The 18,678-nt window shown below is 38.5% G+C and overlaps 1 pseudogene; it reads right to left on the reverse strand.

Annotated features, from left to right (window-relative positions):
- Positions 1-17,403: 17,403 nt before the first annotated feature.
- Positions 17,404-18,255, reverse strand: LOC100848063 (small ribosomal subunit protein eS1-like; annotated as a pseudogene).
- Between the last annotated feature and the right edge of the window lie 423 nt (positions 18,256-18,678).

Genomic DNA, 18,678 nt, shown 5'->3' on the forward strand with positions numbered 1-18,678 from the left:
TACTCCAGGGTTCTTCCCAGTGCAGGAGATGGAACCTGCGTCTGTTCCATCTCCTGCATTGGCAGGCGGGTTCTTTACCACTTGCGTCACCTGGGAAGCCCAGAAAGTGAATAACTGTCTTGCGTCCAAGTTATTGGGCAAACTCTCAAGGATGCTCATTTTGGAAGTTCATCTTTTTTGTTTGTTTGTTTGCTTGATTCTAAGTGGATTGGTTTACATACAAGAAAAGACAGGCGTTTAAATTGAAGCAAAGTCAAGTGTAAAATATAGGTATTAGTTCATTGTCAGTCTGAGATCAATGAAAGCCTTATCTGGAAAGAGGTTCAGAGAAGACAGAAATCAAGAAACAGAAAACATGTAAAAACTTAAACACATACACGTTTATTAAGTTGAGAGATAAGAACCACCCTCACCCCAGAAGAAAAAAAAATCCCAAATCAATAGGTGGCAAGCACAGAATTCTTAGTTTAGTAGTGAAATTAATTACTTCCAATTCCTCAAGATTGCAAGAGTAAATAATTTGTCTTGAAGTCAGTTATGTGCACAACTGTCCCATATACGATTGGGATAATAGTAGTAGCATAATATGGTAAGTGTGATACCAAGACAAATATTTCTCATTTAACCTCAGAGACTAAAAGTGACAACTGAGAATGAAAGCCACTAGGTGCACTACGTTTAGTGACTCATCAGCTCCTGGTGTCACCACCCTGCAGTAGGACATCACCACCTAGTTTACTTATTTCAGCATATTTGCTGCTCCAGGCTCATACTCCCTGTTATTATTATAGGGAATGCACTTGATGCAAAGGTAGGCTGTCCTCTGGGATAGCTCAGCATTTATATAGTCATTTCCTTCTTTCATTTTGGGAGATGGAGTAGATCACTGAGTAGTTGTAACATCAAAGAAAGGTAAGGAGGATCCTAGTTCAGTTCAGTACAGTTCAGTCACTCAGTCATGTCTGACTCTTTGCGACCCCATGAACCGCAGCATTCCACGTCTCCATGTCCATCACCAACTTCCAGAGTCCACCCAAACCCATGTCCACTGAGTTGGTGATGCCATCCAACCATCCCATCCTCTGTCGTTCCCTTCTCCTGCCCTCAATCTTTCCTAGCATCAGGGTCTTTTCAAATGAGTCAGCTCTCCGCATCAGGTGGCCAAAGGATTGGCGTTTCAGCTTCAACATCAGTCCTGCTAATGAACACCCAGGACTGATCTCCTTTAGGATGGACTGGTTGGATCTCTTTCCAGTCCAAGGGACTCTCAAGAGTCTTCTGCAACACCACAGTTCAAAAGCATCAATTCTTCAGTGCTCAGCTTTCTTTATTGTCCAACTCTCACATCCATACATGACCACTGGAAAAACCATATCCTTGACTAGACCGACCTTTGTTGACAAAGTAATGTCTCTGCTTTTCAATATGCTGTCTAGGTTGGAAATAACTTTCCTTCCAAGGAGTAAGCGTCTTTTAATTTCATGGCTGCAATCACCATCTGCAGTGATTTTGGATCCTAGCTACTGCTGCTGCTAAGTTACTTCAGTCGTGTTCGACTCTGTGCGACCCCATAGACGGCCCCCCACCAGGCTTCCCCATCCCTGGGATTCTCCAAGCAAGAACACTGGAGTGGGTTGCTATTTCCTTCTTCAATGCATGAAAATGAAAAGTCAAAGTGAAGTCGCTCAGTCGTGTCCAACTCTTCGCGACCCCATGGACTGCAGCCTACCAGGCTTCTCCATCCATGGGATTTTCCAGGCAAGAGTACTGGAGTGGGGTGCCATTGCCTTCTTCTTGGATCCTAGAAAACCTCATAAATGTTAAGGGAAATGGGAAGCAAGGAGAGGTTGACATTTAAGTCTTTGGGTAACTGGCTACTCAGTCATCAGGCTTACAACCATTCTGTGTGGTGCAGAAGTGGGAAAGGGCTTAAAGACAAATAATATGATGATACGTTCAGGTAGAGAAAGGAAGTGTCCCATACCTTGAAGCTTATAGTTTATGAGAGGCATGGTACCTGGAGCTCATATTTGCATATGAGTTCTAAAAGTGAATAGCATAGGAGATACTCAGTGAGATGGGGACTGCAGGTTTTCTTATAACAAGCAGAGCATGGAACAGAAAAAGTTATAAGCACATAAGATAAAGTAGGTAAGTGACCACAGGGCTTTGCAAAAGAACCATTTTTACCTAAGACAGTTGCAAGAAATTAGATTGGAATGTATAATAAAATAGACTACTATTGATGGACATCAAGCTTTCTGAAAATAAACTGTATGATGAGCAATGATCCCATCAGACTTTACTATAACTTCATGATAGCATTCATTTTAGGTAAGAAATCACATCATGCCAGTCAAATATAAGTAGATAAGCAAGGGAAATTATATATATATATATATATATATATGCTACTGCTAAGTCACTTCAGTCATGTCTGACTCTGTGCGACCCCATAGATGGCAGCCCACCAGGCTCCCCCATCCCTGGGATTCTCCAGGCAAGAACACTGGAGTGGGTTGCCATTTCCTTCTCCAATGCATGAAAGTGAAAAGTGAAAGTGAAGTCACTCAGTTGTGTCCGACTCTTCACAACCCCATGGACTGCAGCCTTCCAGGCTCCTCCATCCATGGGATTTTCCAGGCAAGAGAACTGGAGTGGGGTGCCATTGTTGTCTCCGATATATATAAATATATAATATATTTATGTAATATAAATGTGTATATAATATATAAAGTCTTCTCTTTCTTGAAGATTGCCCCTTCTGAATTGTGTAAATAATTGTACTGAGTGTTAATTACTTGGCTGCAGGAAGTGAAATAAGTATTTGTTAGAGACCCTTTTTATTTTTCCTTTTTTGGTTAAAGGCAGGAGTTATCTCTCCTCAAAAATAGTAACAACCAAAAACCCAATATTTTATCAATTTAAACCCGTCTTCATGTCATATGAAATCCAGCATAACATCTAGGACTTTCTTCTCTCCGGTATGTATATAGGATGAAGAGAGGGGGCTTCCCTTGTGGCTCTGCTATAAAGAATCCACCTGTAATGCAGCAGACGCAGGTTTGATCCCTGGGTTGGGAAGATCCCCTGGAGGAGGGCATGGCAACCCATTCTAGTATTCTCACCTGGAGAATCACCAGAGACAGAGGAGTCGGGCAGGCTACAGTCCATGGGTTCACAAAGAGTTGGACACAACTGAAGTGACTGAGCACATGTGCACGCAGGGAGTATAGTGTGATGTCAGATGCTGCAAAACTTGACTCCACCAAAACCCGGTAAAATCCACTAAGATTCAAAACACCATCTTAATTTGTAGGAGGCTTTTCTCTGAGGTGTAAATAAGATACTCAGTATTAACATCTTTGCCTCCTCTGTTCTTCGAAGTTCTGTGTATTGCTTTGTACACAACTGGTTGGAGGAAAGGAAATAGTATCATGATCAAAAGTAGAAGATAGTCATAGGCCCTACTCTAATTGAGACACAACATCTGTACTCATATTCCCGTGGCTAGAATTAAGTTATATGATCACATCTTATTGCAAAGGAAGCTGGAAATTTCAGCCCAATTTCGTGCCTAAGAAAAGGAGGAAAAGAACATATAACCAGTTACTCAGTTTCTTCTCTGGTTTGCCAGTTTGCTTTCTGGCCTCTTAATATCCCATACAAATAGCAGTCACTTAATTCTCAAGGGATTCAATCACAATCAATCAGAATAATTTAGGTTATTCTCATTAACTGACAAAGGCAGTGTCTCAGTGGCTTAATGTCACTTAAATTTATTTGTCACTCCATAGTACAAGCCTGGCACAGTTCAGCAGAGGGGTTCTGATTATAGTGATCACATAGGGAGTCAATGTGGTAGAAGCTTCAGAAAGGTATATACTTCTATTGTCACCATGGCAGAGGGAGCAGAACACAGAACTCATATAACTGTTGCCAACATTTCATTGGCTAAAGCAAGCAACTTGTCCATAACAGCTTCCAAAATTTTAGAGCAGTAATGTTCCCAGAAGGAGGAGAAATGCAATATGTATATTAGATCTTTATGACCTTTTCACAATTCCAATTATTACTTTCACGTCAAAGTCCCAAATATCCAGTAACTGTACAATACTCTCCATGAGGTCATTGTTTGTATGGTTCTTCATGACTTATCAAGCTGTGAACTAAAAAGAAATTTGTCCTTCTCATCCAGTATGTAATGATGAACAAGGAGAAAATGACCACTATGAATATTTCATTTCAGAAGAGTGGAGATGGGACATTACACACAGCGGTCACTGGTTTATAAAAACCACAAAATCTTACTGAGTAGTCTTTGTAAATGTTTCCTTCTATGTTGACAGGAGAAGTTCCTTAACTAGATTCAGATTCTGCTCTTTGGACGGAATAGCATTGTCAAGTCTCTTCAGTGTCTTGCATGTGTGTGTGTGTATGTGTGTGTGTATCCACGCACACATGTGTGTGAGCAAGCATGCCCTTCCTCACTCTCGTCCTTTGATTACATCATCTAAAGTGGTCCCTTGGAAATGTGTTCTCAATGGGGCCTACACAGCTTCCACTGCTTTTATCCTACTATTGAAAGTCTAGGGGCAAAGAAATGGTTTAATCCTTAATAGAGAAAGCCACAAATACATTAAGCTCTTGCTGTTCTTGGTAACACAGTTTCCCCAAAAGAAAGACAGCAAAGTTCGTCTGCTTCCTTCTAGAAATATCTGTGTTCCAGTAAGTTTTTTTCTTCCTAGACATAGGTCTTAAGATGACTCTAGTTCTCAATTTCTTCAGATCTATTCATTCTCTTTCAGCACGAGGCTATTTGAAATAATAGGCTTAGGTGGGAAAGAAAAACCCTTAGTTTGTACTTTGTCACAAGGCTGAGTGATCTTGTTTAATGGGAAGCTTAATGGACATTTATCACTCAAACAACTTTTGACTCATTTACTAGATTTTGAGGCCAGAAGCAGCTGGGTTTTTTAACTGGCAAGGCCACACAGTTCTGGACTTTATTTATTCTCTTACATTTTCGCCTGAAAACTGTCAACTCTTTTCTGTGCTTGAGCTCATTTCTCTTGTTTAGTACTCTGGTAAAAGCAGAAAATAAATGCCAACAAACACTAGCATTCCATTTCTTTCCAAACACTTCCCACAGAGCTGCAGTCTTGTTAAGGACATGGACTGCCTTCCAAGTTACCAACCATAACAATTTTGCCAACTGTATTGTCTCTTCATAAAATAGATCTTTAGTTTTCTAACTGCTGATACCAGTTTCCTCATAGATCACGACTGAAATGTTTATCTATTTGTATCAGTTACAGTGGCTCTCTGACCATCAAATAATTTCTGCACTGGTTAAAGAAACCCTATAAAGCCTGAAACAAATAGCTCCAACATGAACAGTGGTAGAAACTGCACAAAGTTACTTTCTAACTAATATGTTCTAAATACACATTCCTAGTCTGTAGCCTATTTACAAATCTGTTTATAACTTCTAGGAAGTCCAGTGTATACTTTCTGATAAGAACAATTTTTCTTTTCCAAACAAAGTGCTAGAATATGATACAATACAATTTTTAATCCCACATTGCTACTGGCAAGTACATTTCTAGATGCTATGGCCCCAACAATATATGCATATAGCTTTGTGCAATTGATTATTAAATCCATCACAAGAATAATGGATAATTTCTTTATAATGTCCTTTATAATTGTATAGTTACTTTTGCTGTTGTTCTTTTTTTCCATGTGAATTCATATTACTAGGTGGGATCACTTACTTTAAGCCTGAAGCTAATATTTCTTATAAAGCAGATCCTGTAGAAACAAATTATGTCTCTTTTTGTCTGTATGGGAATACTTTATTTTTCCTTCATTTTTGAAAGATAGCAGATAGCATTCCTGGATACATAATTCTATTTGACAATATTTCTTGCTTTGCCTACTCTTTCCTTTGAACACTATGAATATGACATCCTACTTCATGACTTCCATTGTTTCTGATGAGAAATAAGCTGATAATCTTAGGTCCACTTCTAAGTGAGCAGTCATTATTCTCTTAAACTACTTTCAAGACTTTCTCTTTGACTTTGTCTTTCAGCATTTTTACTATAATGTTTCTACTTGTAGATATCTGCATTTATCATACTTGGAGTTTGATGAAATTTCTGTATGTGTAGGTTAATGTTTTCAAAAAATACAGAAGTTTCCTGCCATTATTTCTTTAAATATTTTTGTCCTTCTTTCTTTTCCTCTTCTCTGGTACTACCATTATATATATAGTCATACCTTGAAAATATTACATGCTCAATTTCAGATCACCTCAATAAAGTGAATATTGCAATAAAGCAAGTTACACAAGCTTTTTGTTTCCTAGTGCATATAAAAGTTATGTTTACATTATATTGTACTCTAAGTGCAATAGCATTATGTCTAAGAACGAAGTATATGCATATCTTATTTAAAAATTCTTTATTACTAAAAATTGCTAACCATCATTTCAGTCTTCAGTGAGTCATAATATTGTTGCTGGTGGAAGATTTGAAAAATTCAAAAATTACCGAAATACTACACTGAAATGCAAATGGAGCAACTAGTGTTGGAAGAGTGGCACCTACAGATTTGCATTGTTGCCACAAACCTTCAATTTGCAAAAAAAAAAATGAAATATTTGAAAAGTACAATAAAGTGACATGCAGTAAAACAAAATATACCTATATGTTGGTGTGCTTAATGGTGTCCAACTTTGAAAAACTTTATTTTTCCTCATTCCTTTTTTCTCTTTTCTTCAAATTGTATGATCTTCAATCACTTATTATCTAGTTGACTAAATCTTTCAGTTCAAATATACTGTTAAACCACTCTACTAAATTTTTAAAATTTCTATTATTGTACTTTTCAACTCTAAAATTTTCATTTTATCCTTTTTGTATTATAATTTCTACATTTTTGTAGATATTCGTTACCTGATACTACTTTGTCATCATACCTTTCTTTGCCTGCTTAAATATGTTTTTCTTTAGTTCTGTAAGTATGTTTATACTTGCTAATATAAAGTTTTTCTTTAAATCCAACAATGTTTGACTATAGTAGGTGACTTTTGTTACCTGCTTAGTTTCTTTGGTGTGTGGGTCATACTTTCCTGTTTCTTTGACATCTCTCTTTTTTTTTTAAATTAGAAACTGGACATTTTATATAATATATTTATGGCAGTTTGGGGTATTCTTCCTCCCCCTAGTATGGAGCTTGTTACTTGTTCATTTCCTTATTTAATGACTGACTAGATTATTCTGGTGAGATCTATTTCAACTCCCTCCACCCTCCAGTGTGAAACTTCTTTTGTTACTCCTAAGGGATACATCCTTGGGTATGTTCATAGTCACTGTAAGATGACAGTGATTTTTGGCAGAGCTCTCTTTCACTGTCTTTCTCTTATTATACTGTGAGCTGATTGCTCTATTGTTTTCAACAGTACTCTGTGCATACTTTGCCTCACAGGCTAATCCAATCAAATTAAGGCTCCTTACAAGGAAATGTTTCGAAGGTCAGTATTTGAGATTTATTCTAATCTCATAAGTGCTCTTCTTAGCCATGTCTTTCACTATTACTTTCTGAAAAACTGGCAGTCATGCAGTTTAACCTATCTCTCCAATGAATCTATAAATCTCCCCTAATTATTTCTTACTACCATTTCTACTATTTCTGAGAGTACCATTAGGCACAAACTTCTGCATAGTCTGCAGCATATGAAGTCAGTTCTTTTGGCAACACATCACAGCCCTCTGTTCTATGGTTGTGTCTCCCCACAGGAAAAAAATCTCTGAGCCATAGCATTAGTGCTAGGGATGGAGAAAATGACAGTCTTTTAAGTGACACTCCTACCTTACATACTCAATGTATGTCAGTGCATGGTGGAAAACAGACTTAGGTCTACTTAGTTTGCCTTTCTCGTCATGGGACTCCCATCCGATAAGCCAGACCAAAGGGTAATCAGGATCCCAGTATCCACAGTTGCATCCAACTTTAGGTAGAATTTCTGTTACATAAATGGAGGATGGACAGAATCAGATTAGTTCACTTCATTCCTTCAGTCATGTCGAAGGGACCCTATGAGTCCCTACCTTTTGATATTATTTTCTAGAATCCAGCCTCTTGCTGGCAGGTTCCTGAAAGCAGGATACAAAATGCTAATGTCTTGTCCCTCCTGCGCAGATGGTCTTCTGGCTGGAAGCTGGAGGCGAGAGGGAGCCCTGTCTTCCTAGTTATAGCAGTCTGGAAAACTTCTGCCTCCCTGAACTGGAAGGAAAAGGGATGGTGTGGGTCTTCCTTAACAAAGAACTCTTAAAATTCTTACTGTCTTTGAGTTAATTTTCTTGGACAAGTGTGTTAATATACTTTATGGCCTCCAGTTCACTTCCAGGGAATGTAAATCTTGCCATTCTATCAAATTTGTCATTCTTACCAATTTTACTTGGGAGTAGATTCATGGAACTCCTTTCTCCTTATCATGAAAAAAGAAAAAGTGAAAGTTAGTCAACTTAGTCATGTCTGACTCTTTGCGACACCATGGACTGTAGCCTGCTGAATTCCTCTGTCCATGGAATTCTCCAGGCACGAATACTTGAGTAGGTTCCCATTTCCTTCTACAGGGGATCTTCCCAAATCAGGCGTTGAACCCAGGTCTCCTGCATTGCAGGCAGATTCTTTACCATTTGAGCTACCAGGGAAGCCCCAAAGTGAAAGTTGTGTCTGACTCTGCAACCCCATGGACTGTAGCCTTCCAGGCTTTTCTGTCCATGGAATTTTCCAGCCAAGAATACTCGAGTGGGTACCTGTTCCCTTCTCCAGGGTATCTTTCCAAGCCAGGGATCAAACCCAGGTCTCCCACATTGCAGGTGGATTCTTTACCAAGTGAGGTACCTAGGAAGCCTACACTATCATGGTACAAGTGAAACTCCTATGCTCTACTTTTTAAATGAAAAACTTCCAGGTGCCTCACTTATTCCTGTGGTTAGTGTAACCAAGCTTCTATGTATGACAGTCTAAAATGTATTTCTTTAATCATCATGTACACATGGTCCATTGGCACTGGCAGAATTGGTATTCATCATCTTCAGTTCATTAGCAGCTCACAGTCCAAACTATTTATGCTGTTAGGAAGCCAAGAGACTTACCCCAGGTCCAGGGTGACTGCTCAGGATGATAAATTCTAATTATAGTCTGGGAATGAAGACCTTTTAAAATATGTGAGAACAGACTGACTTAGGAGGAAAAAGTTAAAATATTTGTGTTTATTTTAGTGATTTTAACATAGATCCTTTCAGCTCAGAAACATTTATTTGATTTTGATAAAAACACTCACAGTAAACTTGTCTCCAACACATTTCATGCCCAAGTTCAGTTCAGTTCAGTTGCTCAGTCGTGTCCGACTCTTTGCGACCCCATGAATTGCAGCACGCCAGGCCTCCCTATCCATCACCAACTCCCGGAGTTCACCCAAACCCATGTCCATCGAGTCAGTGATGCCATCCAGCCATCTCATCCTCTGTCATCCCCTTTTCCTCCTGCACCCAATCCCTCCCAGCATTAGGTCTTTTATAATGAGTCAACTCTTCCCATGAGGTGGCCAAAGTATTGGAGTTTCAGCTTTAGCATCAGTCCTTCCAAAGAACACCCAGGGCTGATCTCCTTTAGAATGGACTGGTTGGATCACCTTGCAGTCCCTGGGACTCTCAAGAGTCTCCTCCAACACCACAGTTCAAAACCATCAATTCTTTGGTGCTCAGCTTTCTTCATAGTCCAACTCTCACATCCATACATGACCCCTGGAAAAACCATAGCCTTGACTAGACAGACCTTTGTTGGCAAAGTAATGTCTCTGCTTTTGAATATGCTATCTAGGTTGGTCATAACTTTCCTTCCAAGGAGTAAGTGTCTTTTAATTTCATGCCGAAACTCCTAGATAAATGATAAACAGGTAATAGAAATGCATTGAGACTAATATAAATGGAGAGAAAATGATGAAAGTGAAAGTGAAGTTGCTCAGTAATGCTCATCTCTTAGCAACCCCATGGACTATAGCCTGCTAGGCTCCTCCATCCATGGGATTCTCCAGGCAAGAATACTGGAGCGGGTTGCCATTTCCTTCTCCAGGGGATCTTCCTGACATAGAGATTGAATCCAGGTCTCCCACACTGCAGGCAGACTCTTGACCATCTGAGCCACAAAGGCTTTCTAAGAAAATAATAAAAGGAAAGTAAAATGATAAAAGAAAGCAAATTTTAATAAATTTGGAGAATATATAAAACATGGAAGAGTAAGTGGTAAGTGACAAGCACAGTGGATAAACATATCCATGCTGCTGCTACTGCTAAGTCGCTTCAGTCGTGTCCCACTCTGGGACCCCATAGATGGCAGCCTACCAGGCTCCACCATCCCTGGGATTCTCTAGGAAAGAATACTGGAGTAGGTTGCCATTTCCTTCTCCAATGCATGAAAGTGAAAAGTGAAAGTGGAGTCGCTCAGTCATGTCCGACTCTTCATGACCCCATTGACTGCAGCCCACCAGGCTCCTCCATCCCTGGGATTTTCCAGGCAAGAGTACTGAAGTAGGTTGCCATTGCCTTCTCCAAAACATATCCATAGAGAGATGTTAAAGTTTATTTACATTGTAAAACAATAAATTTTAAATTTAAGACATTGATTTCCATTGGAAGTAATGATAAAAGAGGGTTTAAAACTTTAAATGATATTTTGGATTGACTATGTCTGTCTAAAATTCACATATTGAAAGTCCTAACCTTCAGCACTTCTGATTGTGACTGTATGTGGAGGAGACAGGTCCTTTATGGAGATAATTAAGTTAAAAGGAGATCATAATTGTGAGCCCTAATTCAGTCTGACTGGATCAGGACATAGGGACATCTGGAGATACACACACACACACACACACACACACAGAGGTACAACCATGAAAGCAAGCAATAAGAAGGTGATTGTATTTAAGAGATGGAGTGAGTCCTCAGGATAAGCCAGCTGTTCTGGCACCCTGATTTTTGACTGTGAGCTTTGCAAACTGTAAGAAACAAATTTCTGTTGCATAAGTCATAAAATCTATGGTATTTTTTTGTGGCAGCTTTCACAAACCAATACAAATGATCAGGTGAAACATTTGTACCCAAAGGCTGGGAATATTAACAAGGAGATTATCTCATTTTCCCACTTCTTGTGTGACAAAAATGAAGAATATTTTTCATAGGCTTAGTAGTAGACTGGACATGGCTGAGAAGAGCACCTAGGAGATAGAGGATCTATTAAAAAATCCTTGAAACCCAAAAGCAAAGAGAAGAAAGTCTGGAAAAAGAAACAGAACACAATTACCATGACTTGAGTGACAGCTACAAATGTTGTAACATGCATACAATAGGCATGTTAGAAGGAGAACAGGACTTCCCTTGTGGCTCAGCTGGTAAAGAATCTTCCTGCAACACGAGAGACATGGGTTCAGTTCCTGGGTTGGGAAGATCCCCTGGAGAAAGGAAAGGCTACCCACTCCAGTATTCTGGCCTAGAGAATTCTATGGACTGTATAGGCCATAGGGTCACAAAGAGTTGGATACTTCAGTATTCTTGCCTTGAGAACCCCATAAATGGTATGAAAAGGCAAAATAGTGTGACACCAAAAGATGAAATCCCCAGGTCAGTAGATGCCCAATATGCTACTGGAGACGAGTGGAGAAATAACTCCAGAAAGAATGAAGAGATAGAGCCAAAGCAAAAACAACACCCAGTTGTGGATATGGTGGGTGATGGAAGTAAAGTCAGATGCTGTAAAGAGCAATATTTCACAGGAACCTGGAATGTTAGGTCCATGAATCAAGGCAAATTGAAAGTGGTCAAACAAGAGATGGCAAGAGTGAACATCAACATTTTAGAAATCAGTAAACTAAAATGGACTGGAATGGGTGAATTTAACTCAGATGACCATTATATCTACTACTGTGGGCAGGAATCCCTTAGAAGAAATGGAGTAGCCATTATATTCACAAAAGAGTCCAAAATGCAGTACTTGGATGCAATCTCAAAAACAGTGGAATGATCTCTGTTCGTTTCCAAGGAAAACCATTCAATATCACAGTAATCCAAGTCTATGCCTCGACCAGTTATGCTGAACAAGCTGAAGTTGAACAGTTTTATGAAGACCTAAAAGACATTCTAGAACTAACACCCCAAAAAGATGTCCTTTTCATTATAGGGGGCTGGAATGCAAAAGCAGGAAGACAAGAGATACCTGGAATAACAGACAAATTTGGCCTTGGAGCACAAAACGAAGCAGGGCAAAGGCTAATAGAGTTTTGCCAAGATAATGAACTGGCATAGCAAACACCATCTTCCAACAACACAAGAGAAGACTCTACACATGAACATCACCAGATGGTCAATATCAAAATCAGATTGATTATATTCTTTGCAGCCAAAGATGGAGAAGCTTTTTACAGTCAGCACAAACAATACTGGGAGCTGGCTGTAGCTCAGATCATGAACTCCTTATTGCCAATTTCAGACTTAATATGAAGAAAGCAGGGAAAACCACTAATCATTCAGGTATGACCTAAATCAAATCCCTTATGGTTATACAGTGGAAGTGACAAATAGATTCAAGGGATTAGATCTGATAGAATGATTGAAGATCTATGGTTGGAGATTCATGACATTGTTCAGGAGGCAGTGATCAAGACCATCCCCAAGAAAATGAAATGCAAAAAGACAAAATGGTTGTCTGATGAGGCCATACAAATAGCTGAGAAAAGAGAATTGAAAGGCAAAGGAGAAAAGGAAACCCATGAAATATGTCATTTGGAAGGCAGTGTTCCAAAGAGTAGCAAGGAGAGATAAGAAAGCCTTCCTCCACGATCATTGCAATGAAATAGAGGAAAACAATAGAATGGGAAAGACTAGAGATCTCTTCAAGAAAATTAGAGCTTTCAAGGGAAGATTTCATGCAAAGATGGGCACAATAAAGGACAGAAATGGTATGGACCCAACAGAAGCAAAAGATATTAAGAAGAGGTGGCAACAAACACAGAATAAATATACAAAAAATATCTTTATAACATAGATAACCACAGTGGTGTGATCACTCACCTAGAGCCAGACATTCTGGAAAGCAAAGTCAAGTGGGCCTTAGGGAGCATCACTATGAACAAAGCCAGTGGAGGTGATGGGATTCCAGTTGAGCTATTTCAAACCCTAAAAGATGATGCTGTGAAAGTGCTACACTCAACATGCCAGCCAATTTGGAAAACTCACCAGTGGCCACAGGACTGGAAAAGGTCAGTTTTCATTCCAATCCCAAAGAAAGGCAATGCCAAAGAGTGTTCAAACTACTGCACAGTTGCACTTATCTCAGACGCTAACAAAATAATGTTCAAAATTCTCCAAGCCAGGCTTCAATAGTACATGAATTGTGAACTTCCAGATGTTCAAGCTGGATTTAGAAAAGTCAGATAAACCAGAGATTAAGTTGCCAACATGTGCTGGATCATGGAAAAAGTAAGAGTTCCATAAAAAATATCTACTTCTGCTTTATTGACTACACCTTTGATTGTGTGGATGACAACAAACTGTGGAAAATTCTGAAAGAAATGGAAATACCAGACCACCTCACCTTCCTGCTGAGAAATCTGTATGCACGTCAAGAAGCAACAGTTATAACTGAACATGGGACGATAGACTGGTTCCACATCGGGAAAGGAGTATGTTAAGGCTATCTAGTGTTACTTTGCTTATTTAACTTATATGCAGGATACATAATGCAAAATGACAGGGTGGAAGAAACACAAGCTGGAATCAAGATTGCTGGGAAAATATCAATAATTTTAGATATGTAGATGACCCCACCTTCATGGCAGAAAGCAAAGAACTAAAGAGCCTCTTCATGAAAGTGAAAGAGGAGAGTGAAAAAGTTGGCTTAAAACTCAACAATCAGTATATTAAGATCATGGCATCTGGTTCCATCTCTTCATGGCAAATAGATGAGTCAAATAGAAATAGTGAGAGACTTTATTTTTGGGGGCTCCAAAATCACTGCAGATGGTGACTTAAGCCCTGAAATTAAAAGTGTTTGCTCCATGGAAGAAAAGTTATGAGCAACCTAGACAGCATATTCAAAAGCAGAGACATTATTTTGCCAACAAATGTCCATCTAGTCAAAGCTGTGGTTTTTCCAGTAGTCATGTATGGATGTGAGAGTTAGACCATAAAGAAAGCTGAGCACTGAAGAATTGATGCTTTTGAACTGTGGTGTTGGAGAAGACTCTTGAGAGTCCTTTGGACAACAAAGAGCTTCAACCAGTCCATTCTAAAGGAAATCAGTCCCGAATATTCATTGGAAGGACTGATGCTGAAGATGAAACTCCAATACTTTGGCCACCTGATGCAAAGAATTGACTTATTGGAAAAGACCCTGATGCTGGGAAAGATTGAAGGCAGTAGGAGAAGGGGATGACAGAGGATGAAATGGTTGGATGGCATCACCAATTCAATGGACATGAGTTTGAGTAGGCTCCTGGAGTTGGTGATGGACAGGGAAGCCTGGTGTACTGCAGTCCACGGGATCGCAAAAAGGCAGACATGACTGAGTGACTGAACTGACCTGAGAAGCAGAAGAAAAAGAGAAAGGATCATAAGAAATATTTCAAGCAATAAGAATGAGAAAATTTCCAAATTAATGTCAGACAGCAAACCATAGATCCAGGAAGCTCAGAGACCATCAGTAGGATTAATGTCAAAAAAAATGAAACAAAAACAAAAACCATGAAACAAACAAACCCCACGATATTTAGGACTATTAATTTTCAAGCCATGGACAATCAAAGATAAAGTTCTGAAAGAAGTCAAATGAAAGAACATCTTACCTGTAAAGAAATGAATTTAAGATTTACTTCTGACTTCTCTTCAGCCCATGCAAGCAAGAAGAGGCTTTAGTGAAATAAACTGTACACTGTACACTGATAAATTATTCTTTAAAATGAAAGAGAAGCTATCTGGATGGGATGGTAGTTTGGGGGTGAATGGATACAGGTATATGCATAGCTGAGTCACTCTACTGTGTACCTGAAACTATCACAACATTTTAAATTGGCTATACCCTAATATCGGAGAAGGCAATGGCACCCCACTCCAGTACTCTTGCCTGGAAAATCCCATGGACGGAGGAGCCTGGGAGGCTGCAGTCCATGGGGTCGCTGAGGGTCGGGCACGACTGAGCGACTTCACTTTCACTTTTCACTTTCATGCATTGGAGAAGGAAATGGCAACCCACTCCAGTGTTCTTGCCTGGAGAATCCCAGGGATGGGGGAGCCTGGTGGGCTGCCATCTATGGGGTCACACAGAGTCGGACACAATTGAAGTGACTTAGCTAGCTAGCTAGCATACTCTAATATAAAATAAAAAGTTAAAATATGTAGAACAAATAAAGACTTTCTCAGACAAATAGAAGTTGAAGGAATTTCTTGCTAGTAGATCTGTCTTGCAAGAAATGTTATGAGTTCTTTAGAGAGAAGGGAGGTGGTATGTCATAAATTTCAATCTACATAAAGAAAAGATCTTCAAAGAATAAATAGATGAAGGTAAAATATGAACTTTAACTTTTCTCATCCTTAATCAGTCTAACAACAGTTTGTTAAACATAATGATACCAATAATGTATTTAATTATATAAGCTATGTATGTTAGAAAAAATATGCTTAGATATTCCTACTGCAAGATAAAGGAATCGTAGCAATAAAACAAGGGATGAAAGGGAGGTATTAAGATTGCTTTGTTATTATTAAATCTTCACACTACCTGTCAAATGGCATAGTGCTATTTGAAAGTAGGCTTTGATTAGCAACATATTAAAAGGTAAAAATAGGAAATACAAGAGATACACTAACAAAGGAGAGAGAATAGAATCATAGAGACAAATCACAGGTGGCAGAAAAAGCAAGGAAAACAAAAATAGAAATGAAGAAAATGCAAACAGTAACAAATATGACAGAGCCACCTGTACTAATAATCACTTTGAATGTCCATGGTTTAAATGCCTCAGTTAAAGACAAATTGTCATAGTGGATGAAAAAAACAAGACTCAAATATATTTTATTAACAAGAAATCCATTTTAAATGAATAAATGATGAGTGCTTCCCCTCTGGCCAAGATGCATTCACATGGACCAAATTTACCCTCTCATGTAAATCAACCTAAAAACTCCAACCAATCCTACACAAAAACAGGCAAAATACTTGAAATAATATGTGTATACATGGCAGCCCACCAGGCTCCCCTGTCCCTGGGATTCTCCAGGCATTGTATACACAATATAATATGTGTATAATATGGTCATGTAAATAGAATTAAGTAGAAAATGGAGAATCCCATGAAGAGTCAGATGTGCTTCATGTCATACAAGTTTTAAAGGAAAGGTTTAATTGATAGAATTTGTGTTATATGTTGACATCATGTTTGTTCAGATTTTAAAAGAAAAACAAATAGCACCCTTCTAATGCCAAGTTTGGAACCATTTTGTAGCTAGATGAAAAATCAAGATAATTCTTTTTTCTTATAAATCTAAACTGGAGAAAGTATAATGGACTTGTGGCCAAATAGGCCTCTTAATGTGTATTCCAGATGAAAGATCTACTATGTCGTGGACAGTGTTGGACAGCTGCCTGCCACCAGCAGATCTCAAGTACCTTCTTTGCAGTCAGGCAGTTCACAGTGAGCGAACTCCTAAGGGTGGAGTCATATTTACCTCCCTCTTCCAGTTGTGTGAATCAGCTAAATAACTCCTTTCTCTTGGGAAAAAGTAAGGAAGTTTAGAGTTGAATGTTCCTCTCCTGCTGTTCCTTCCAGAAATGGAGTGAAAAGGCCCTTCTAATGTTGCAAACAGGAAGACAAGTGTCCTCTGTCACCTTTAAAGTAAAAACACTGACTTATCTCAGAAATAAAACAGAAGAAGAAGCCAAAGTCGAGCGTTATTTACTGTTTCTTCGTGTAAAAGAGTATGAAAAGAAGTACTTGGGAGGTCAACCTGAAGTTATTATTTCATCTTATTTGTCACATGCAAAGCTACCCTTCACTTAATTATTTAAAATTTTCCCCTCATGAAGATAGGGTAATCCTTTTACCATTAGTTAATTTTACTTTGTTGGCTTTTGTGCTTAGAGCAATTTGAATTTGACAGTTGGAGCATTTTAATAAAGAAAGTCAGTTAAACACCTGTCCAAATTATTCCCTATATATACAGCAGTGGAATGTAAATTTGCATTGAAAAAGATTTATTAGAAAAGTTTACCTGGCTATCACCTACTTTTACTGCCTTTTTTTTTTTTTTAAACACAAATAAGACCTTTTATTTATCACCACTAAAAGTCTGAATTTTTCACAGATTTTTGGACAGCTGACTCATACCCATTAGCTTGATCAACTTTAGGGCTTATCTCATCACCAATAACTTTGCAAAAAATGCTATCTTCTCCATGCAGTTCCATGAGTTTTTTCAGTTCATACATGGGCTTCTTCAGCATATTTTCTTTTGTAACCGTGTCATCATGGAGCAGATAAATAGATTGGCAAACCTTTTCTATGTGCTTTCCAATGCTGTCTGAAATCAATTTATTGACCAACCTTTTAAAGACATTTGTCTTCTCCTCTCAGGTCATGATTTACCTTGTGATCTTGTGGGTCTGGCTGACCTACCAATGCTGGACATAAGAGGTCTTCTGAATCTAACTGTTGCATTTTCAGTAAAACTCACACAGAATAGACGAAGCAAATAACCACCAGTAGTGTTGACATCAAAGTGAGCTTCAATCACAGTCTGACATTTTTTGACCCATAGAGCACATTTTGTCACAGGTGAGATCTGTGCCATGGAAATTAGTCAGGCATTTTTTGCCCAGAACGTCCTCAGTAATTAGCTTGAATTTTATAAATGCAACTTCATCATTCTGCAGACCAGCAAGCTCACTTCAAAAACACAACCCTTGATGACATCTGTTGTGATTTTTGTTCCTTGGGTTCTCATGACCAATGTTTCCCAATATTTCTTATATTGAACCTTTCTGATGCTTTCACATCATACCAATCCTTCTTAGAAAATGAGTCAACCACTTTCTTCTTGGCTCCCTTTTTGCTGCTTTTGTAAAGCTCTTGTTCTTCCTTCCTGACTAACATGGTGCTACTCAGAGATCCAAAAGGGCTACTGCCTTTTTAAATATGAGAGATCCATCAAAATGCTGTCAGAGTTGATGAAGGTAAATATTCCAATGCAATGTGTTTCAGTAAAATACAGTAAGTGTTATTTTAGAGGCTATAAAAAATAAACATTAGTTAAAAATCATGATTTTAAATCTTTCCTTAATTCTCTGCTGTTATTCTTTTAATATATCTTTTTCTATCACCTTAAAACAAATATATGTGTGTGTTTGTATGTATATACATATATATTAACATACTTGTTTGTATAACTCAAACAGGTTTTTAAAACTCTTAGTTGCTACAAGTAGCTACCAGAATAATTATCAAGTTTTCAAAGAAATCATAAAAGAATATTGTCAGATTGCATCCTTGAATTTCACTTGATAGAATGATTTTCTTTTCCATGCATTGCTTTACTCAGTTGAAAATTTGATTTGTTT

The sequence above is a fragment of the Bos taurus genome, chromosome 1 (genome assembly GCF_002263795.3).
Source record: "Bos taurus isolate L1 Dominette 01449 registration number 42190680 breed Hereford chromosome 1, ARS-UCD2.0, whole genome shotgun sequence".
Taxonomy (NCBI): domain Eukaryota; kingdom Metazoa; phylum Chordata; class Mammalia; order Artiodactyla; family Bovidae; genus Bos; species Bos taurus.